Below are 10,790 nucleotides of genomic sequence, written 5' to 3' on the forward strand. Positions count from 1 at the left end.
TCCCCGTATGCCTACTTTCTGCAGGGTTTTTATCATAAATGAGTGTTGAATTTTGTCAAAAGCTTTCTCTGCATCTATTGAGATGATCATATGGTTTTTCTCTTTCAGTTTGTTGATATGGTATATCACGTTGATTGATTTGCGTATATTGAAGAATCCTTGCATTCCTGGAATAAACCCCACTTGATCATGGTGTATGATCCTTTTAATGTGCTGTTGGATTCTGTTTGCTAATATTTTGTTGAGGATTTTTGCATCTATGTTCATCAGTGATATTGGCCTGTAGTTTTCTTTCTTTGTGACGTCTTTGTCTGGTTTTGGTATCAGGGTGATGGTGGCCTCATAGAATGAGTTTGGGAGTGTTCCTCCCTCTGCTATCTTTTGGAAGAGTTTGAGAAGGATAGGTGTTAGCTCTTCTCTAAATGTTTGATAGAATTCGCCTGTGAAGCCGTCTGGTCCTGGGCTTTTGTTTGTTGGAAGATTTTGAATCACAGTTTCAATTTCAGTGCTTGTGATTGGTCTGTTCATATTTTCTATTTCTTCCTGGTTCAGTCTCAGCAGGTTGTGCATTTCTAAGAATTTGTCCATTTCTTCCAGGTTGTCCATTTTATTGGCATACAGTTGCTTGTAGTAATCTCTAATAATCTTTTGTATTTCTGCAGTGTCAGTTGTTACATCTCCTTTTTCATTTCTAATTCTATTGATTTGAGTCTTCTCCCTTTTTTTCTTGATGAGTCTGGCTAATGGTTTATCAATCTTATTTATCTTCTCAAAGAACCAGCTTTTAGTTTTATTGATCTTTGCTATTGTTTCCTTCACTTCTTTTTCATTTATTTCTGATCTGATCTTTATGATTTATTTCCTTCTGCTAAATTTGGGGGTTTTTTGTTCTTCTTTCTCTAATTGCTTTAAGTGTAAAGTTAGGTTGTTAATTCGAGATGCTTCCTGTTTCTTAAGGTATGATTGTATTGCTATAAAATTCCCTCTTAGAACTGCTTTTGCTGTATCCCATAGGTTTTGGGTCGTCGTGTCTCCATTGTCATTTGTTTCTAAGTATTTTTTGATTTCCTCTGATTTCTTCAGTGATCACTTCGTTATTAAGTAGTATATTGTTTAGCCTCCATGTGTTTGTATTTTTTACAGATCTCTTCCTGTAATTGATATCCAGTCTCATAGCATTGTGGTCAGAAAAGATACTTGATACGATTTCAATTTTCTTAAATTTGCCAAGGCTAGATTTGTGACCCAATATATGATCTATCCTGGAGAATGTTCCATGAGCACTTGCGAAAAATGTGTATTCTGTTGTTTTTGGATGGAATGTCCTATAAATATCAATTAAGTCCATCTTGTGTAATGCATCATTTAAAGCTTGTGTTTCCTTATTTATTTTCAGTTTGGATGATCTGTCCATTGGTGAAAGTGGGGTGTTAAAGTCCCCTACTATAATTGTGTTACTGTCGATTTCCCCTTTTATGGCTGTTAGTATTTGCCTTATGTAGTGAGGTGCTCCTATGTTGGGTGCATAAATATATTTTCTTCATGGATCAATCCCTTGATTATTATGTAGTGTCCTTCTTTGTCTCTTGTAATAGTCTTCACTTTAAAGTCTATTTTGTCTGATATGAGAATTGCTACTCCAGCTTTCTTCTGATTTCCATTTGCATGGAATATCTTTTTCCATCCCCTTACTTTCAGTCTGTATGTGTCCCTAGGTTTGAGGTGGGTCTCTTGTAGACAGCATATATATGGGTCTTGTTTTTGTATCCATTCAGTCAGTCTGTGTCTTTTGGTGGGAGCATTTAATCCATTTACATTTAAGGTAATTATCGATATGTATGTTCCTATTACCATTTACTTAATTGTTCCGGGTTGTTCTTGTAGGTCTTTTCCTTCTCTTGTGTTTCTTGCCTAGAGAAGTTCCTTTAGGATTTGTTGTAAAGCTGGTTTGGTGGTGCTGAACTGTCTCAGCTTTTGCTTGTCTGTAAAGGTTTTAATTTCTCCATCAAATCTGAATGAGATCCTTGCTGGGTAGAGTCATCTTGGTTGTAGGTTTTTTTTCCTTCATCACTTTAAATATGTCCTGCCACTCCCTTCTGGCTTGTAGAGTTTCTGCTGAAAGATCAGATGTTAGCCTTATGGGGATTCCCTTGTGTGTTATTTGTTGTTTTTCCCTTGCTACTTTTAATATGTTTTCTTTGTATTTAATTTTTGACAGTTTGATTATTATGTGTCTCGGCGTGTTTATCCTTGGGTTTATCCTGTATGGGACTCTCTGTGCTTCCTGGACTTGATTGACTATTTCCTCTCCTATATTAGGGAAGTTTTCAACTATAATCTCTTCAAATATTTTCTCAGTCCCTTTCTTTTTCTCTTCTTCTTCTGGGACCCCTATGATTCGAATGTTGGTGCGTTTACTGTTGTCCCAGAGGTCTCTGAGACTGTCCTCAGTTCTTTTCATTCTTTTTTCTTTCTTCTGCTCTGCATTAGTTATGTCCGCTATTTTATCTTCCAGGTCACTTATCCGTCCTTCTGCCTCAGTTATTCTGCTATTGATCCCGTCTAGAGTATTTTTCATTTCATTTATTGTGTTGCTCATCGTTGCTTGCTTCCTCTTTATTTCTTCTAGGTCCTTGTTAACTGTTTCTTGCAATTTGTGTATTCTATTTCCAAGATTTTGAATCATCTTTACTATCTTTATTCTGAATTTTTTTTCAGGTAGGTTGGCTATTACCTCTTCATTTGTTAGGTCTGGTGTGTTTTTATCTTGCTCCTTCATCTGCTGTGTGTTTGTCTGTCTTCTCATTTCGCTTATCTTACTGTGTTTGGGGTCTCCTTTTTTGCAGGCTGCAGGTTCGTAGTTCCCGTTGTTTTTGGTGGCTGTCCCCAGTGGCTAAGGTTGGTTCAGTGGGTTGAGTAGGTTCCCTGGTTGGGGGTCTAGTGCCTCTGTTCTGGTGGATGAGGCTGGATCTTGTCTTTCTGGTGGGCAGATCCACGTCTCGTGGTGTGTTTGGGGATGTTGGTAGCCTTATTATGATTTTAGGCAGCCTCTTTGCTAATGGATGGGGCTGTAGACCTGTCTTGCTCTTTGTTGGGCATAGGGTGTCCAGCACTGTTCGTTGCTGGTCCTTGAGTGAAGCTGGGTCTTGGTGTTGAGATGGAGTTCTCTGGGAGATTTTCGCCGTCTGATATTACGTGGAGCTGGGAGGTCTCTTGTGGATTAGTGTCTTGAGGTTGGTTCTCCCACCTCAGGGACACAGGCCTGGTGCCTGGCTGGGGCACCAAGAGCCTTTAATCCACACGGCTCAAAATAAAAGGGAAAAAAAATAGAAAGGAAGGAGGGAGGGAGGGAAGGAAGAAATGAAGGAAGGTGGAGAGGAAGGAAGAGAGGAAGGGAGGAAAGAAGGGGGGAAGGAAGGAAGAAGGGAGGGAAGGAGGGAAGAAATGAAGGAAGAAAGGAAGAAAGAAAGGTAGAAGACAAAGTAGAATAAAGTATAGTTATTAAAATAAAAAATAATTATTACGAAGAAAAATTTATTAAAAAAAAAAAAACAGAAAAACGGGTCGGTCTAACCCTAGGACAAATGGTGAAAGCAAAGCTATACAGACAAAATCTCACACAGCAGCACCCACATACACACTCACAAAAAGAAAAAAAGGGGAAAATAATAGCATATCTTGCTCCCAAAGTCCACCTCCTCAACTTGGGATGATTCGCTGTCTATTCAGGTTTTCCACAGATGCAGGGCACTTCAAGTTGACTGTGTAGCTTTAATGCGCCGCTTCTGAGGCTGCTGGGAGGGACCTCCCCCTCTCTTCGTTTGCACAGCTCCTGGGGTTCAGCTTTGGACTTGGCCCCACCTCTGCGCGTAGGCCGTCTGAGGGCGTCTGCCCTTCGCTCAGACAGGACAGGGTTAAGGGAGCAGCTGATTCGGGGGCTCTGGCACAGGCTGCGGGGAGGGAGGGGCAGGGAGGCGGGGCGAGCATGCGACGTCATAGGCTGGCGTGACGCTGCACCAGCCCGAGGTGCGCCGCGCGTTCTCCCAGGGAAGCAGTGCCTGGATCCCGGGACCCCGGCAGTGGCGGGCTGCACGGGCTCCCGGGAGGGGCGGTGTGGAGAGTGACCTGCGCTCGCACACACAGGCCTCTTGGTGGCGGCAGCAGCAACCCTAGCGTCCCACACCCGTCTCTGTTGTCTGTGCCGACAGCCGCGGCTCGCGCCCGTTTCTGGGGCTCCTTTAAGCGACGCGCTTAATCCCCTCTCCTCGCGCACCAGGAAGCAAAGAGGGAAGAAAAGGTCTCTTGCCTCTTCGGCAGCTCCAGACTTCTCCCGGACTCCCTCCCGGCCAGCCGTGGCGCACTCACCCCTTCAGGCTGTTTTCACTCTGCCAACCCCAGACCTTTCCCTGGGACCTGCCCGAGGCTCAGTTCCCAGCCCCGTCCACCACGGTGGCTGAGCAGACGAGCCTCTCGGGCTGGTGAGTGCCGGTCGGCGCCGACCCTCTGCGGGAATATCTCCGCTCTGCCCTCCGCACCCTGTGGCCGAGCTGTCCTCTGTGGCTCCGGAGCTTCCCCCTCGCCACCCCTGTACATCTTTTTTAAAATTAATTTTTATTGCAGTAGAGTTGATTTACAATGTTGTGTTAGTTTCAGGTGTACAGCAAAGTGAATCAGTTATACATACACATATATCCACTCTTTTTAAAATTCTTTTCCCATATAGGTCATTACAGAGTAATGTGCTATATGCATTAGGTCTTTAATATAGTTGTGTGTATATGTCAGTCCCAATCTCCCAATGTATCCCTCCCCTGCCACTTACCCCCTGGTAACCATGAGTTTGTTTTCTACATCTGTGACTTTATTTTGTAAATAGGTTCATTTGTACCATTTATCTAGATTCCATATATAAGCGATATGATACGATGTCTTTCTCTGACTTACTTCACTCAGTATAACAATCTCTCGGCCCATCCATGTCCCTGCAAGTGGCATTATTTTGTTCTTTTTATGGCTGAGGAATATTCCACTGTATATATGTACCACATCTTCCTTATCCATTCATGTGTTGATGGACATTTAGGTTGCCTCCATGTCTTCGCTATTGTAAAGAGTGCTGCTATGGACATTGGGGTGCATGTATCCTTTTGAATTATGCTTTTCTCCAGGAATATGCCCAGGACTGGGATTGCTGGATCACATGGTAGTTCTATTTGTAGTTTTTTAAGGAACCTCCATACTGTTCCCCATAGTGGCTGTATCCATTTACATTCCCACCAACAGTGCAAGAGAGCTCCCTTTTCTCCACACCCTCTCCAGCGTTTGTTATTTGAAGATTTTTTGATGATGGCCATTTATTGTATTGGTAGTTTTGATTTGCGTTTCTCTGATAATTAGTGATGTTGAGCATCTTTTCATGTGCCTCTTGGCCATTGGTATGTCTTCTTTGGAGAAATGTCTATTTAGATCTTCTGCCTGTTTTTTTTGATTGGTTTTTTTTTTTTGATATTGAGCTGCATGAGCTATTTATATATTTTGGAGGTTAATCCCTTGTCAGTCGCTTTGTTTGGACATATCGTCTCCCATTCTGTGGGTTGTCTTTTCATTCTGCTTATGGTCATAGATCATCTTGATGGGGAATAATCCAGGCGTTTTAAAGCCTCTTCTCTATAAAGCTTCCTGTGGTGCTTCCCCTGCATTTTTATTTATTATTTGTTTAACTTCTATAAGTCTTGATTGAGGAAGCTTTTGGAAGATATAAGCCAACTCATTGTTTCCTTCTCAATTTTCAGTGGATTATAATAAAATCGTTGGTCAAATTTTAATGAAGATGGTCCTTAAATAAATACATAAATTTTCAGTATATTGGAGAAAATCCCCACATTGATGAGAAATAAAAGTGAATATTTTTCCTCATGAGAATATAATAAGTTGATGATGATGGTGGTGGTGGTGATGATTTCTGTTATTTCCATGAGTAACAAATATATTCATAGCCCTTCATTTCTTCTGTAAGGTAACTGTGGGGTTTTTTTCTCCTCTTGTATCGAAGTTTATAGCAATAATTTACTACGTAGAACACTGAGTTTTCTGACCAGCGCTTGTTCTTGTGTCTGTTTCATGTCTATTTGATCACCCAAGCATGGGGATAACTGCCGATCACATTTCACTATGACCAGTGAGGAATGCAAGGAAAAATAGCTCACAGGCAAAATGTCTATTTTACTGCAATTTATTCTAAAATAAAACAAACTCCGTATGCATATTCTAAAATGTATTCTGAAGTAGGAAGTATTCAACTTTGACAAAAATTTTTACATCATCTGCCACTGGGCATGAAAACAAACTAAACCATAAACACTTTTTATTTGATTCTCCTTGGAGGAGCAATACACACACAGCTTCTCTATGGATTAGATAAGGTAGTTGATTTACTGAATTTAGTTAAAACGTTACGTTCTAATGCATGTGTGACTTGAGATTAATCCTATTCCTTTTCTATGGAGGGAAGTCTGCCTTTTATTTGCTTAGAAATATCAGATAACCTTGGCCACAAGATCAACTCATGGAATGGTAAGCAAGGTACTGAAATATGATTATTATTTCTCTTTATTTTTGCATGTGGGAGAGACTTAGAACGTTCACAGACTAATTCACAACTACATTCAAATATGCTTTCGATGAAGCCTACGCGTATCAGACATCCTCTTACCTAGGCCTTCTTTCCTTTCAAAATAACTCCCCCAAAGGCAAGGGAGAAGGATTAACCCACAACTGGGATATATGATCTTTTAGTTATGTAGTTGTTGATTTCCACAAACAAACGTGATTCCAAGGAAATGTGCCCTTTTCCTTCATTTTAAACAAAACTGCCCTCCCTTAATGTGTGTTTCTGAAAGGGAGGCATTCAGATGTAAAGAAACGTTTGGAGAGTTTAAGGGAGACTGAAAAAATTAACACATGGTGTTCCAAACTGCATCTCTTACCTGTGTCTTCGTTCTGTAGGTTGGAAGGAAAACAGCATGGACTACTATTTATTTATCTTAAGATATTTAGTCAGCAAAATACACATATATGTTTAACTTTTCAAATTCATCTCACCACCCACTATGAGGGTTTATTAAGAGAAACTCAACAGTTATATCACACTAGAGGGAATTAGGCATTCTTCAAAAGGGCATGAATTTTTACAGTTAGGCATTTAAGTGGTGGGTATGATTTTGGAAATCCAGAATCTCAAAATTTATAGTTATCATTACAGTAAGATTCTTAGAGTAAACCAACCCCCTCATTTCTAACAGCTGGCAAAAGTTTTCAGTGGAATGACCCAACTTCTTGGGAGAAGTATCCCAAGGAGTCAAGTAATTTAACTTGATGGCACAATAACAGAAATTGAAACTCTTTACTACATTTCCCATGAATTTGAGAGAAAGTGCATTGAGCCTTAGGAGAGATGCAACCAGGAAAATAATTTCGTGTTCAGGATATTTTGAGTCATGGAGCTTATTGACTCATAAGGCCCCTGTTCCTATTCTACAATGATTTTTAAAACCCCTAATTAAATAGTAATAGGAAAAATTCTTTCTAAACGATCATTTCAATATATGTGAGACTCTCCACAATGATACGAAATGAAAAGCTCTTAACTTGTTTAAAAAAACTGCTTTTTTTGCCGAAAGTTTCCATGGATAACAAAGATCTTTCTAGTGCTACCATTCTTGGTTAATCAGAGTTTTCCTGCACACGTCTCCCAAGATGACGGCAACTAGGATATCTCAAGAATGAATAAGCTACACTCTATTATAAGAGCTCTATACATAACACATACCATCAGAATACAAAAGTATCAAGGATACAGCGTTTTCTGAAATCGGTTTCCATTTCTGATAAATAACCTATCTGTTAACCTAAACTAGGTATGTATGCATCTGTTGACCAACATGGAACTTTTATCTCTTGCACATCAATGTCTTAGCTGATGCGTATTTGAGGAGAATGGAAACTCTGTTTTTGGATTCATCCAAAATTACCCTGGATAGCTCTTGTTTCTCCACCACCTCCATAAAAGGGGACCTTGTCTAGATATTTTGCCACAATCACGTTCTAGCACACACAAGAGGAAAAGTCAACTGGAAGAGATGAGTGACTTAAATTTGCACCCAATGGTTTCCATCCACATCCCATAAGCTAACACACAACTGTATAATGAAGTGGCTTCTCTCCATCTGGCACTGTGTTTGATGACAAAAGAGACAGAATTTACTGTTTATTGCAAGATTCGCTGTGTACCTTTTAGCTCTGCTAGACCTGTGCAAATATTAAAATATAGATGAGAAGATTGTATTAATTATTTTGCAAACTGGTAGCAGTTTTCCTGTTTTTAAAAAATATTCTGGCGTATGAGAATGTAGGTTTTGTGGTTTTTTTTTTAATTCTAGGAGCCATTGAAGATAAAGTCTAATGTATGGAGAGGAATCAAGATGGCAGAATAGAAGGATGTGGAGCTCACCTCCTCCCACAAGTACATCAAAAACACATCTACACGTGGAACGATTCTCACAGAATACCTACTGAATGCTGGCAGAAGATATCACACACCGAAAACTGCAAAAAAAGACCTCCACGTAATCAGGTAGGAGGAAATGCAAAAAGGAATGGGGACAGGACATGAGCCCATGGGAGGGAGCTGAAATGAGAGTTGAGGCCCAGGCCCAGGGTCCATGACACTTAAGCAGCAGGGCTGAAATCTGAGGCATCTGTCTCCCTGCTGCTGTGCGATCCACAGATCTACGCTGTCACTACCGTCTTGGGAAACTCAGCACCTGTGGGACACCTGAGCATGGAGAACTGCTCCCATGCCTGGGACAGGTTCAGCCTTAGCAGCCGTGGGCCTTGTGGGTTCACAGATGCAGAGGGAGGGCCAGGGACTGGGATGCTTCGTACCTCACACAGTGGGTCCAAGTGCGCAACTCCTACGGTCCTGGGACCTGACTTCAGTGGATCTGTGCTGATGGCTTTGTGAACGCTGCGCGTCAGGGACACCATGGCTGATGGCATCCTCACGGTTGAGGCGGGGCCGAGGGCAGTGCCAACAACAGTGTACTTTTTGAATTTTGAACCTGTACAACAGGTGAGAGGCGATACCACAGAGCACGGTCCCGGGTGGGTGGACAGCTGTGGTGGGGGAATACTCAGTGGGTCCTCTCCCAGTGAAAATGCTCCAGTCCCACCTCCCTCACACTACAGCTCAGAAACAGATCAGGGGGGCTTCTACTGCAATAATTCAGATGTAGGCCCTGCATCCTAACAGAATGGTGACACTCCCAGAATAACAAGGAGGTCCCCGTGGATAGCCAGGGAAGGCTCCCATCATCACAACACCTGTCACACCCGCTTATCCAGGGGACAACAGCCAGCACACAGTAAGAAGATATGCTGCAGGCAACCATACTAAAAACAGCCCCTGGACCAAAATAATAGACTGATGCAGGCCACACAGGGATGCTCCCACATAAAAACAGCCCTCCAATACCACACTAGATAACAGTTTCCCCTAAACTCACAGAATCCCCTAAACTCACAGAATCAGAGAAGTATACAAGTAAAATGAAGAAGCACAGGATCCACTCCCAATTAAAAGACCAAGAAAATTCCCCTGAAAGAAAAAAAAGGGAAGTAGACCTCTTCTGTCTATTAGATACCAAGTTCAAAAAGGAGGTAATGAATATATTGAAGGAAATTAAGAAAGGCTATCGACAGAAATGCAGAGTACTGTAAAAAGGGATACAAAATTAGTACAGAGAAATCTCTGGCATTCCTATACACCAACAACAAAAGATCAGAAAGAAATTAAGGAAACAATCCCATTTACTAACACATCAAAGAGAATAAAATACCTAGGAATAAACCTACCTAAGGACATAAAAGACCTGTAGTCTGAAAACTATAAGACGCTGATGAAAGAAATCGAACATGACACAAACAGATGGAGAGATACATCCTGTTTGGGATTGGAAGAATCAATATTGTCAAAATGAATATAATAGCCAAGGCAATTTACAGACTCGATGCAATCCCTACTAAACTACAAATGGCAATTTTCATGGAACTAGAACAAAAAATTTTTTAATTTCTATGGAAACACAAAAGACCTTGAATAGCAAAGCAATCCTGAGAAAGAAGAAAGAAAAAAAACACAGCTGGAGGAATCAGGCTCCTGGACTTCAGACTACACGACAAATCTACAGTAATCAAGACAGTATGGTACTGGCACAAAAACAGACACATAGATCAATGGAACAGGATGGAAAACCCAGAAATACACCCACACACCTATGGTCAATTAATCTATGACAAAGGAGGCAAGAACATACAGTGGAGAAAAGACAGCCTCTTCAATAAGTGGTGCTGGGAAAACTGGACAGCTACATGTAAAAGAATGAAATTAGAACATTCTCTCACACCATACACAAAATTAAACTCAAAATGGATTAGAGACCTAAATGTAAGACCAGACACTCTTAGAGGAAAACATAGGCAGAACACTCTCTGACATAAATCACAGCAAGATCTTTTTGGATCCACCTACTACAGTAATGAAACAAAAATAAATAAGTGGGACCTAGTTAAACTTGAAAGCTTTTGCACAGCAAAGGAAACGACAAACAAAATGAAAAGACAACCCACAAAATGGGAGACAATATTTTCAAACAAAGTGACTGAAAAGGTTTTAACCTCCAAAATATACAAATTGCACATGCAGCTCAATATTAAAAACACAAAACCCAATC

The 10,790-nt window shown here is 40.9% G+C and overlaps 1 long non-coding RNA gene across 1 annotated transcript in view; it reads left to right on the forward strand.

The window, feature by feature from the left end:
- The window catches only part of LOC136793436 (uncharacterized), a 241,110-nt gene extending 230,944 nt beyond the window's left edge, over window positions 1–10,166 (forward strand). The window contains exon 3 of the long non-coding RNA XR_010838700.1: window positions 8,439–10,166. This is a non-coding gene — a long non-coding RNA (uncharacterized lncRNA). The remainder of the gene's footprint in view (window positions 1–8,438) is intronic.
- The last annotated feature ends 624 nt before the right edge of the window (window positions 10,167–10,790 follow it).

Source organism: Kogia breviceps, chromosome X (genome assembly GCF_026419965.1).
Source record: "Kogia breviceps isolate mKogBre1 chromosome X, mKogBre1 haplotype 1, whole genome shotgun sequence".
NCBI classification, from domain to species: domain Eukaryota; kingdom Metazoa; phylum Chordata; class Mammalia; order Artiodactyla; family Physeteridae; genus Kogia; species Kogia breviceps.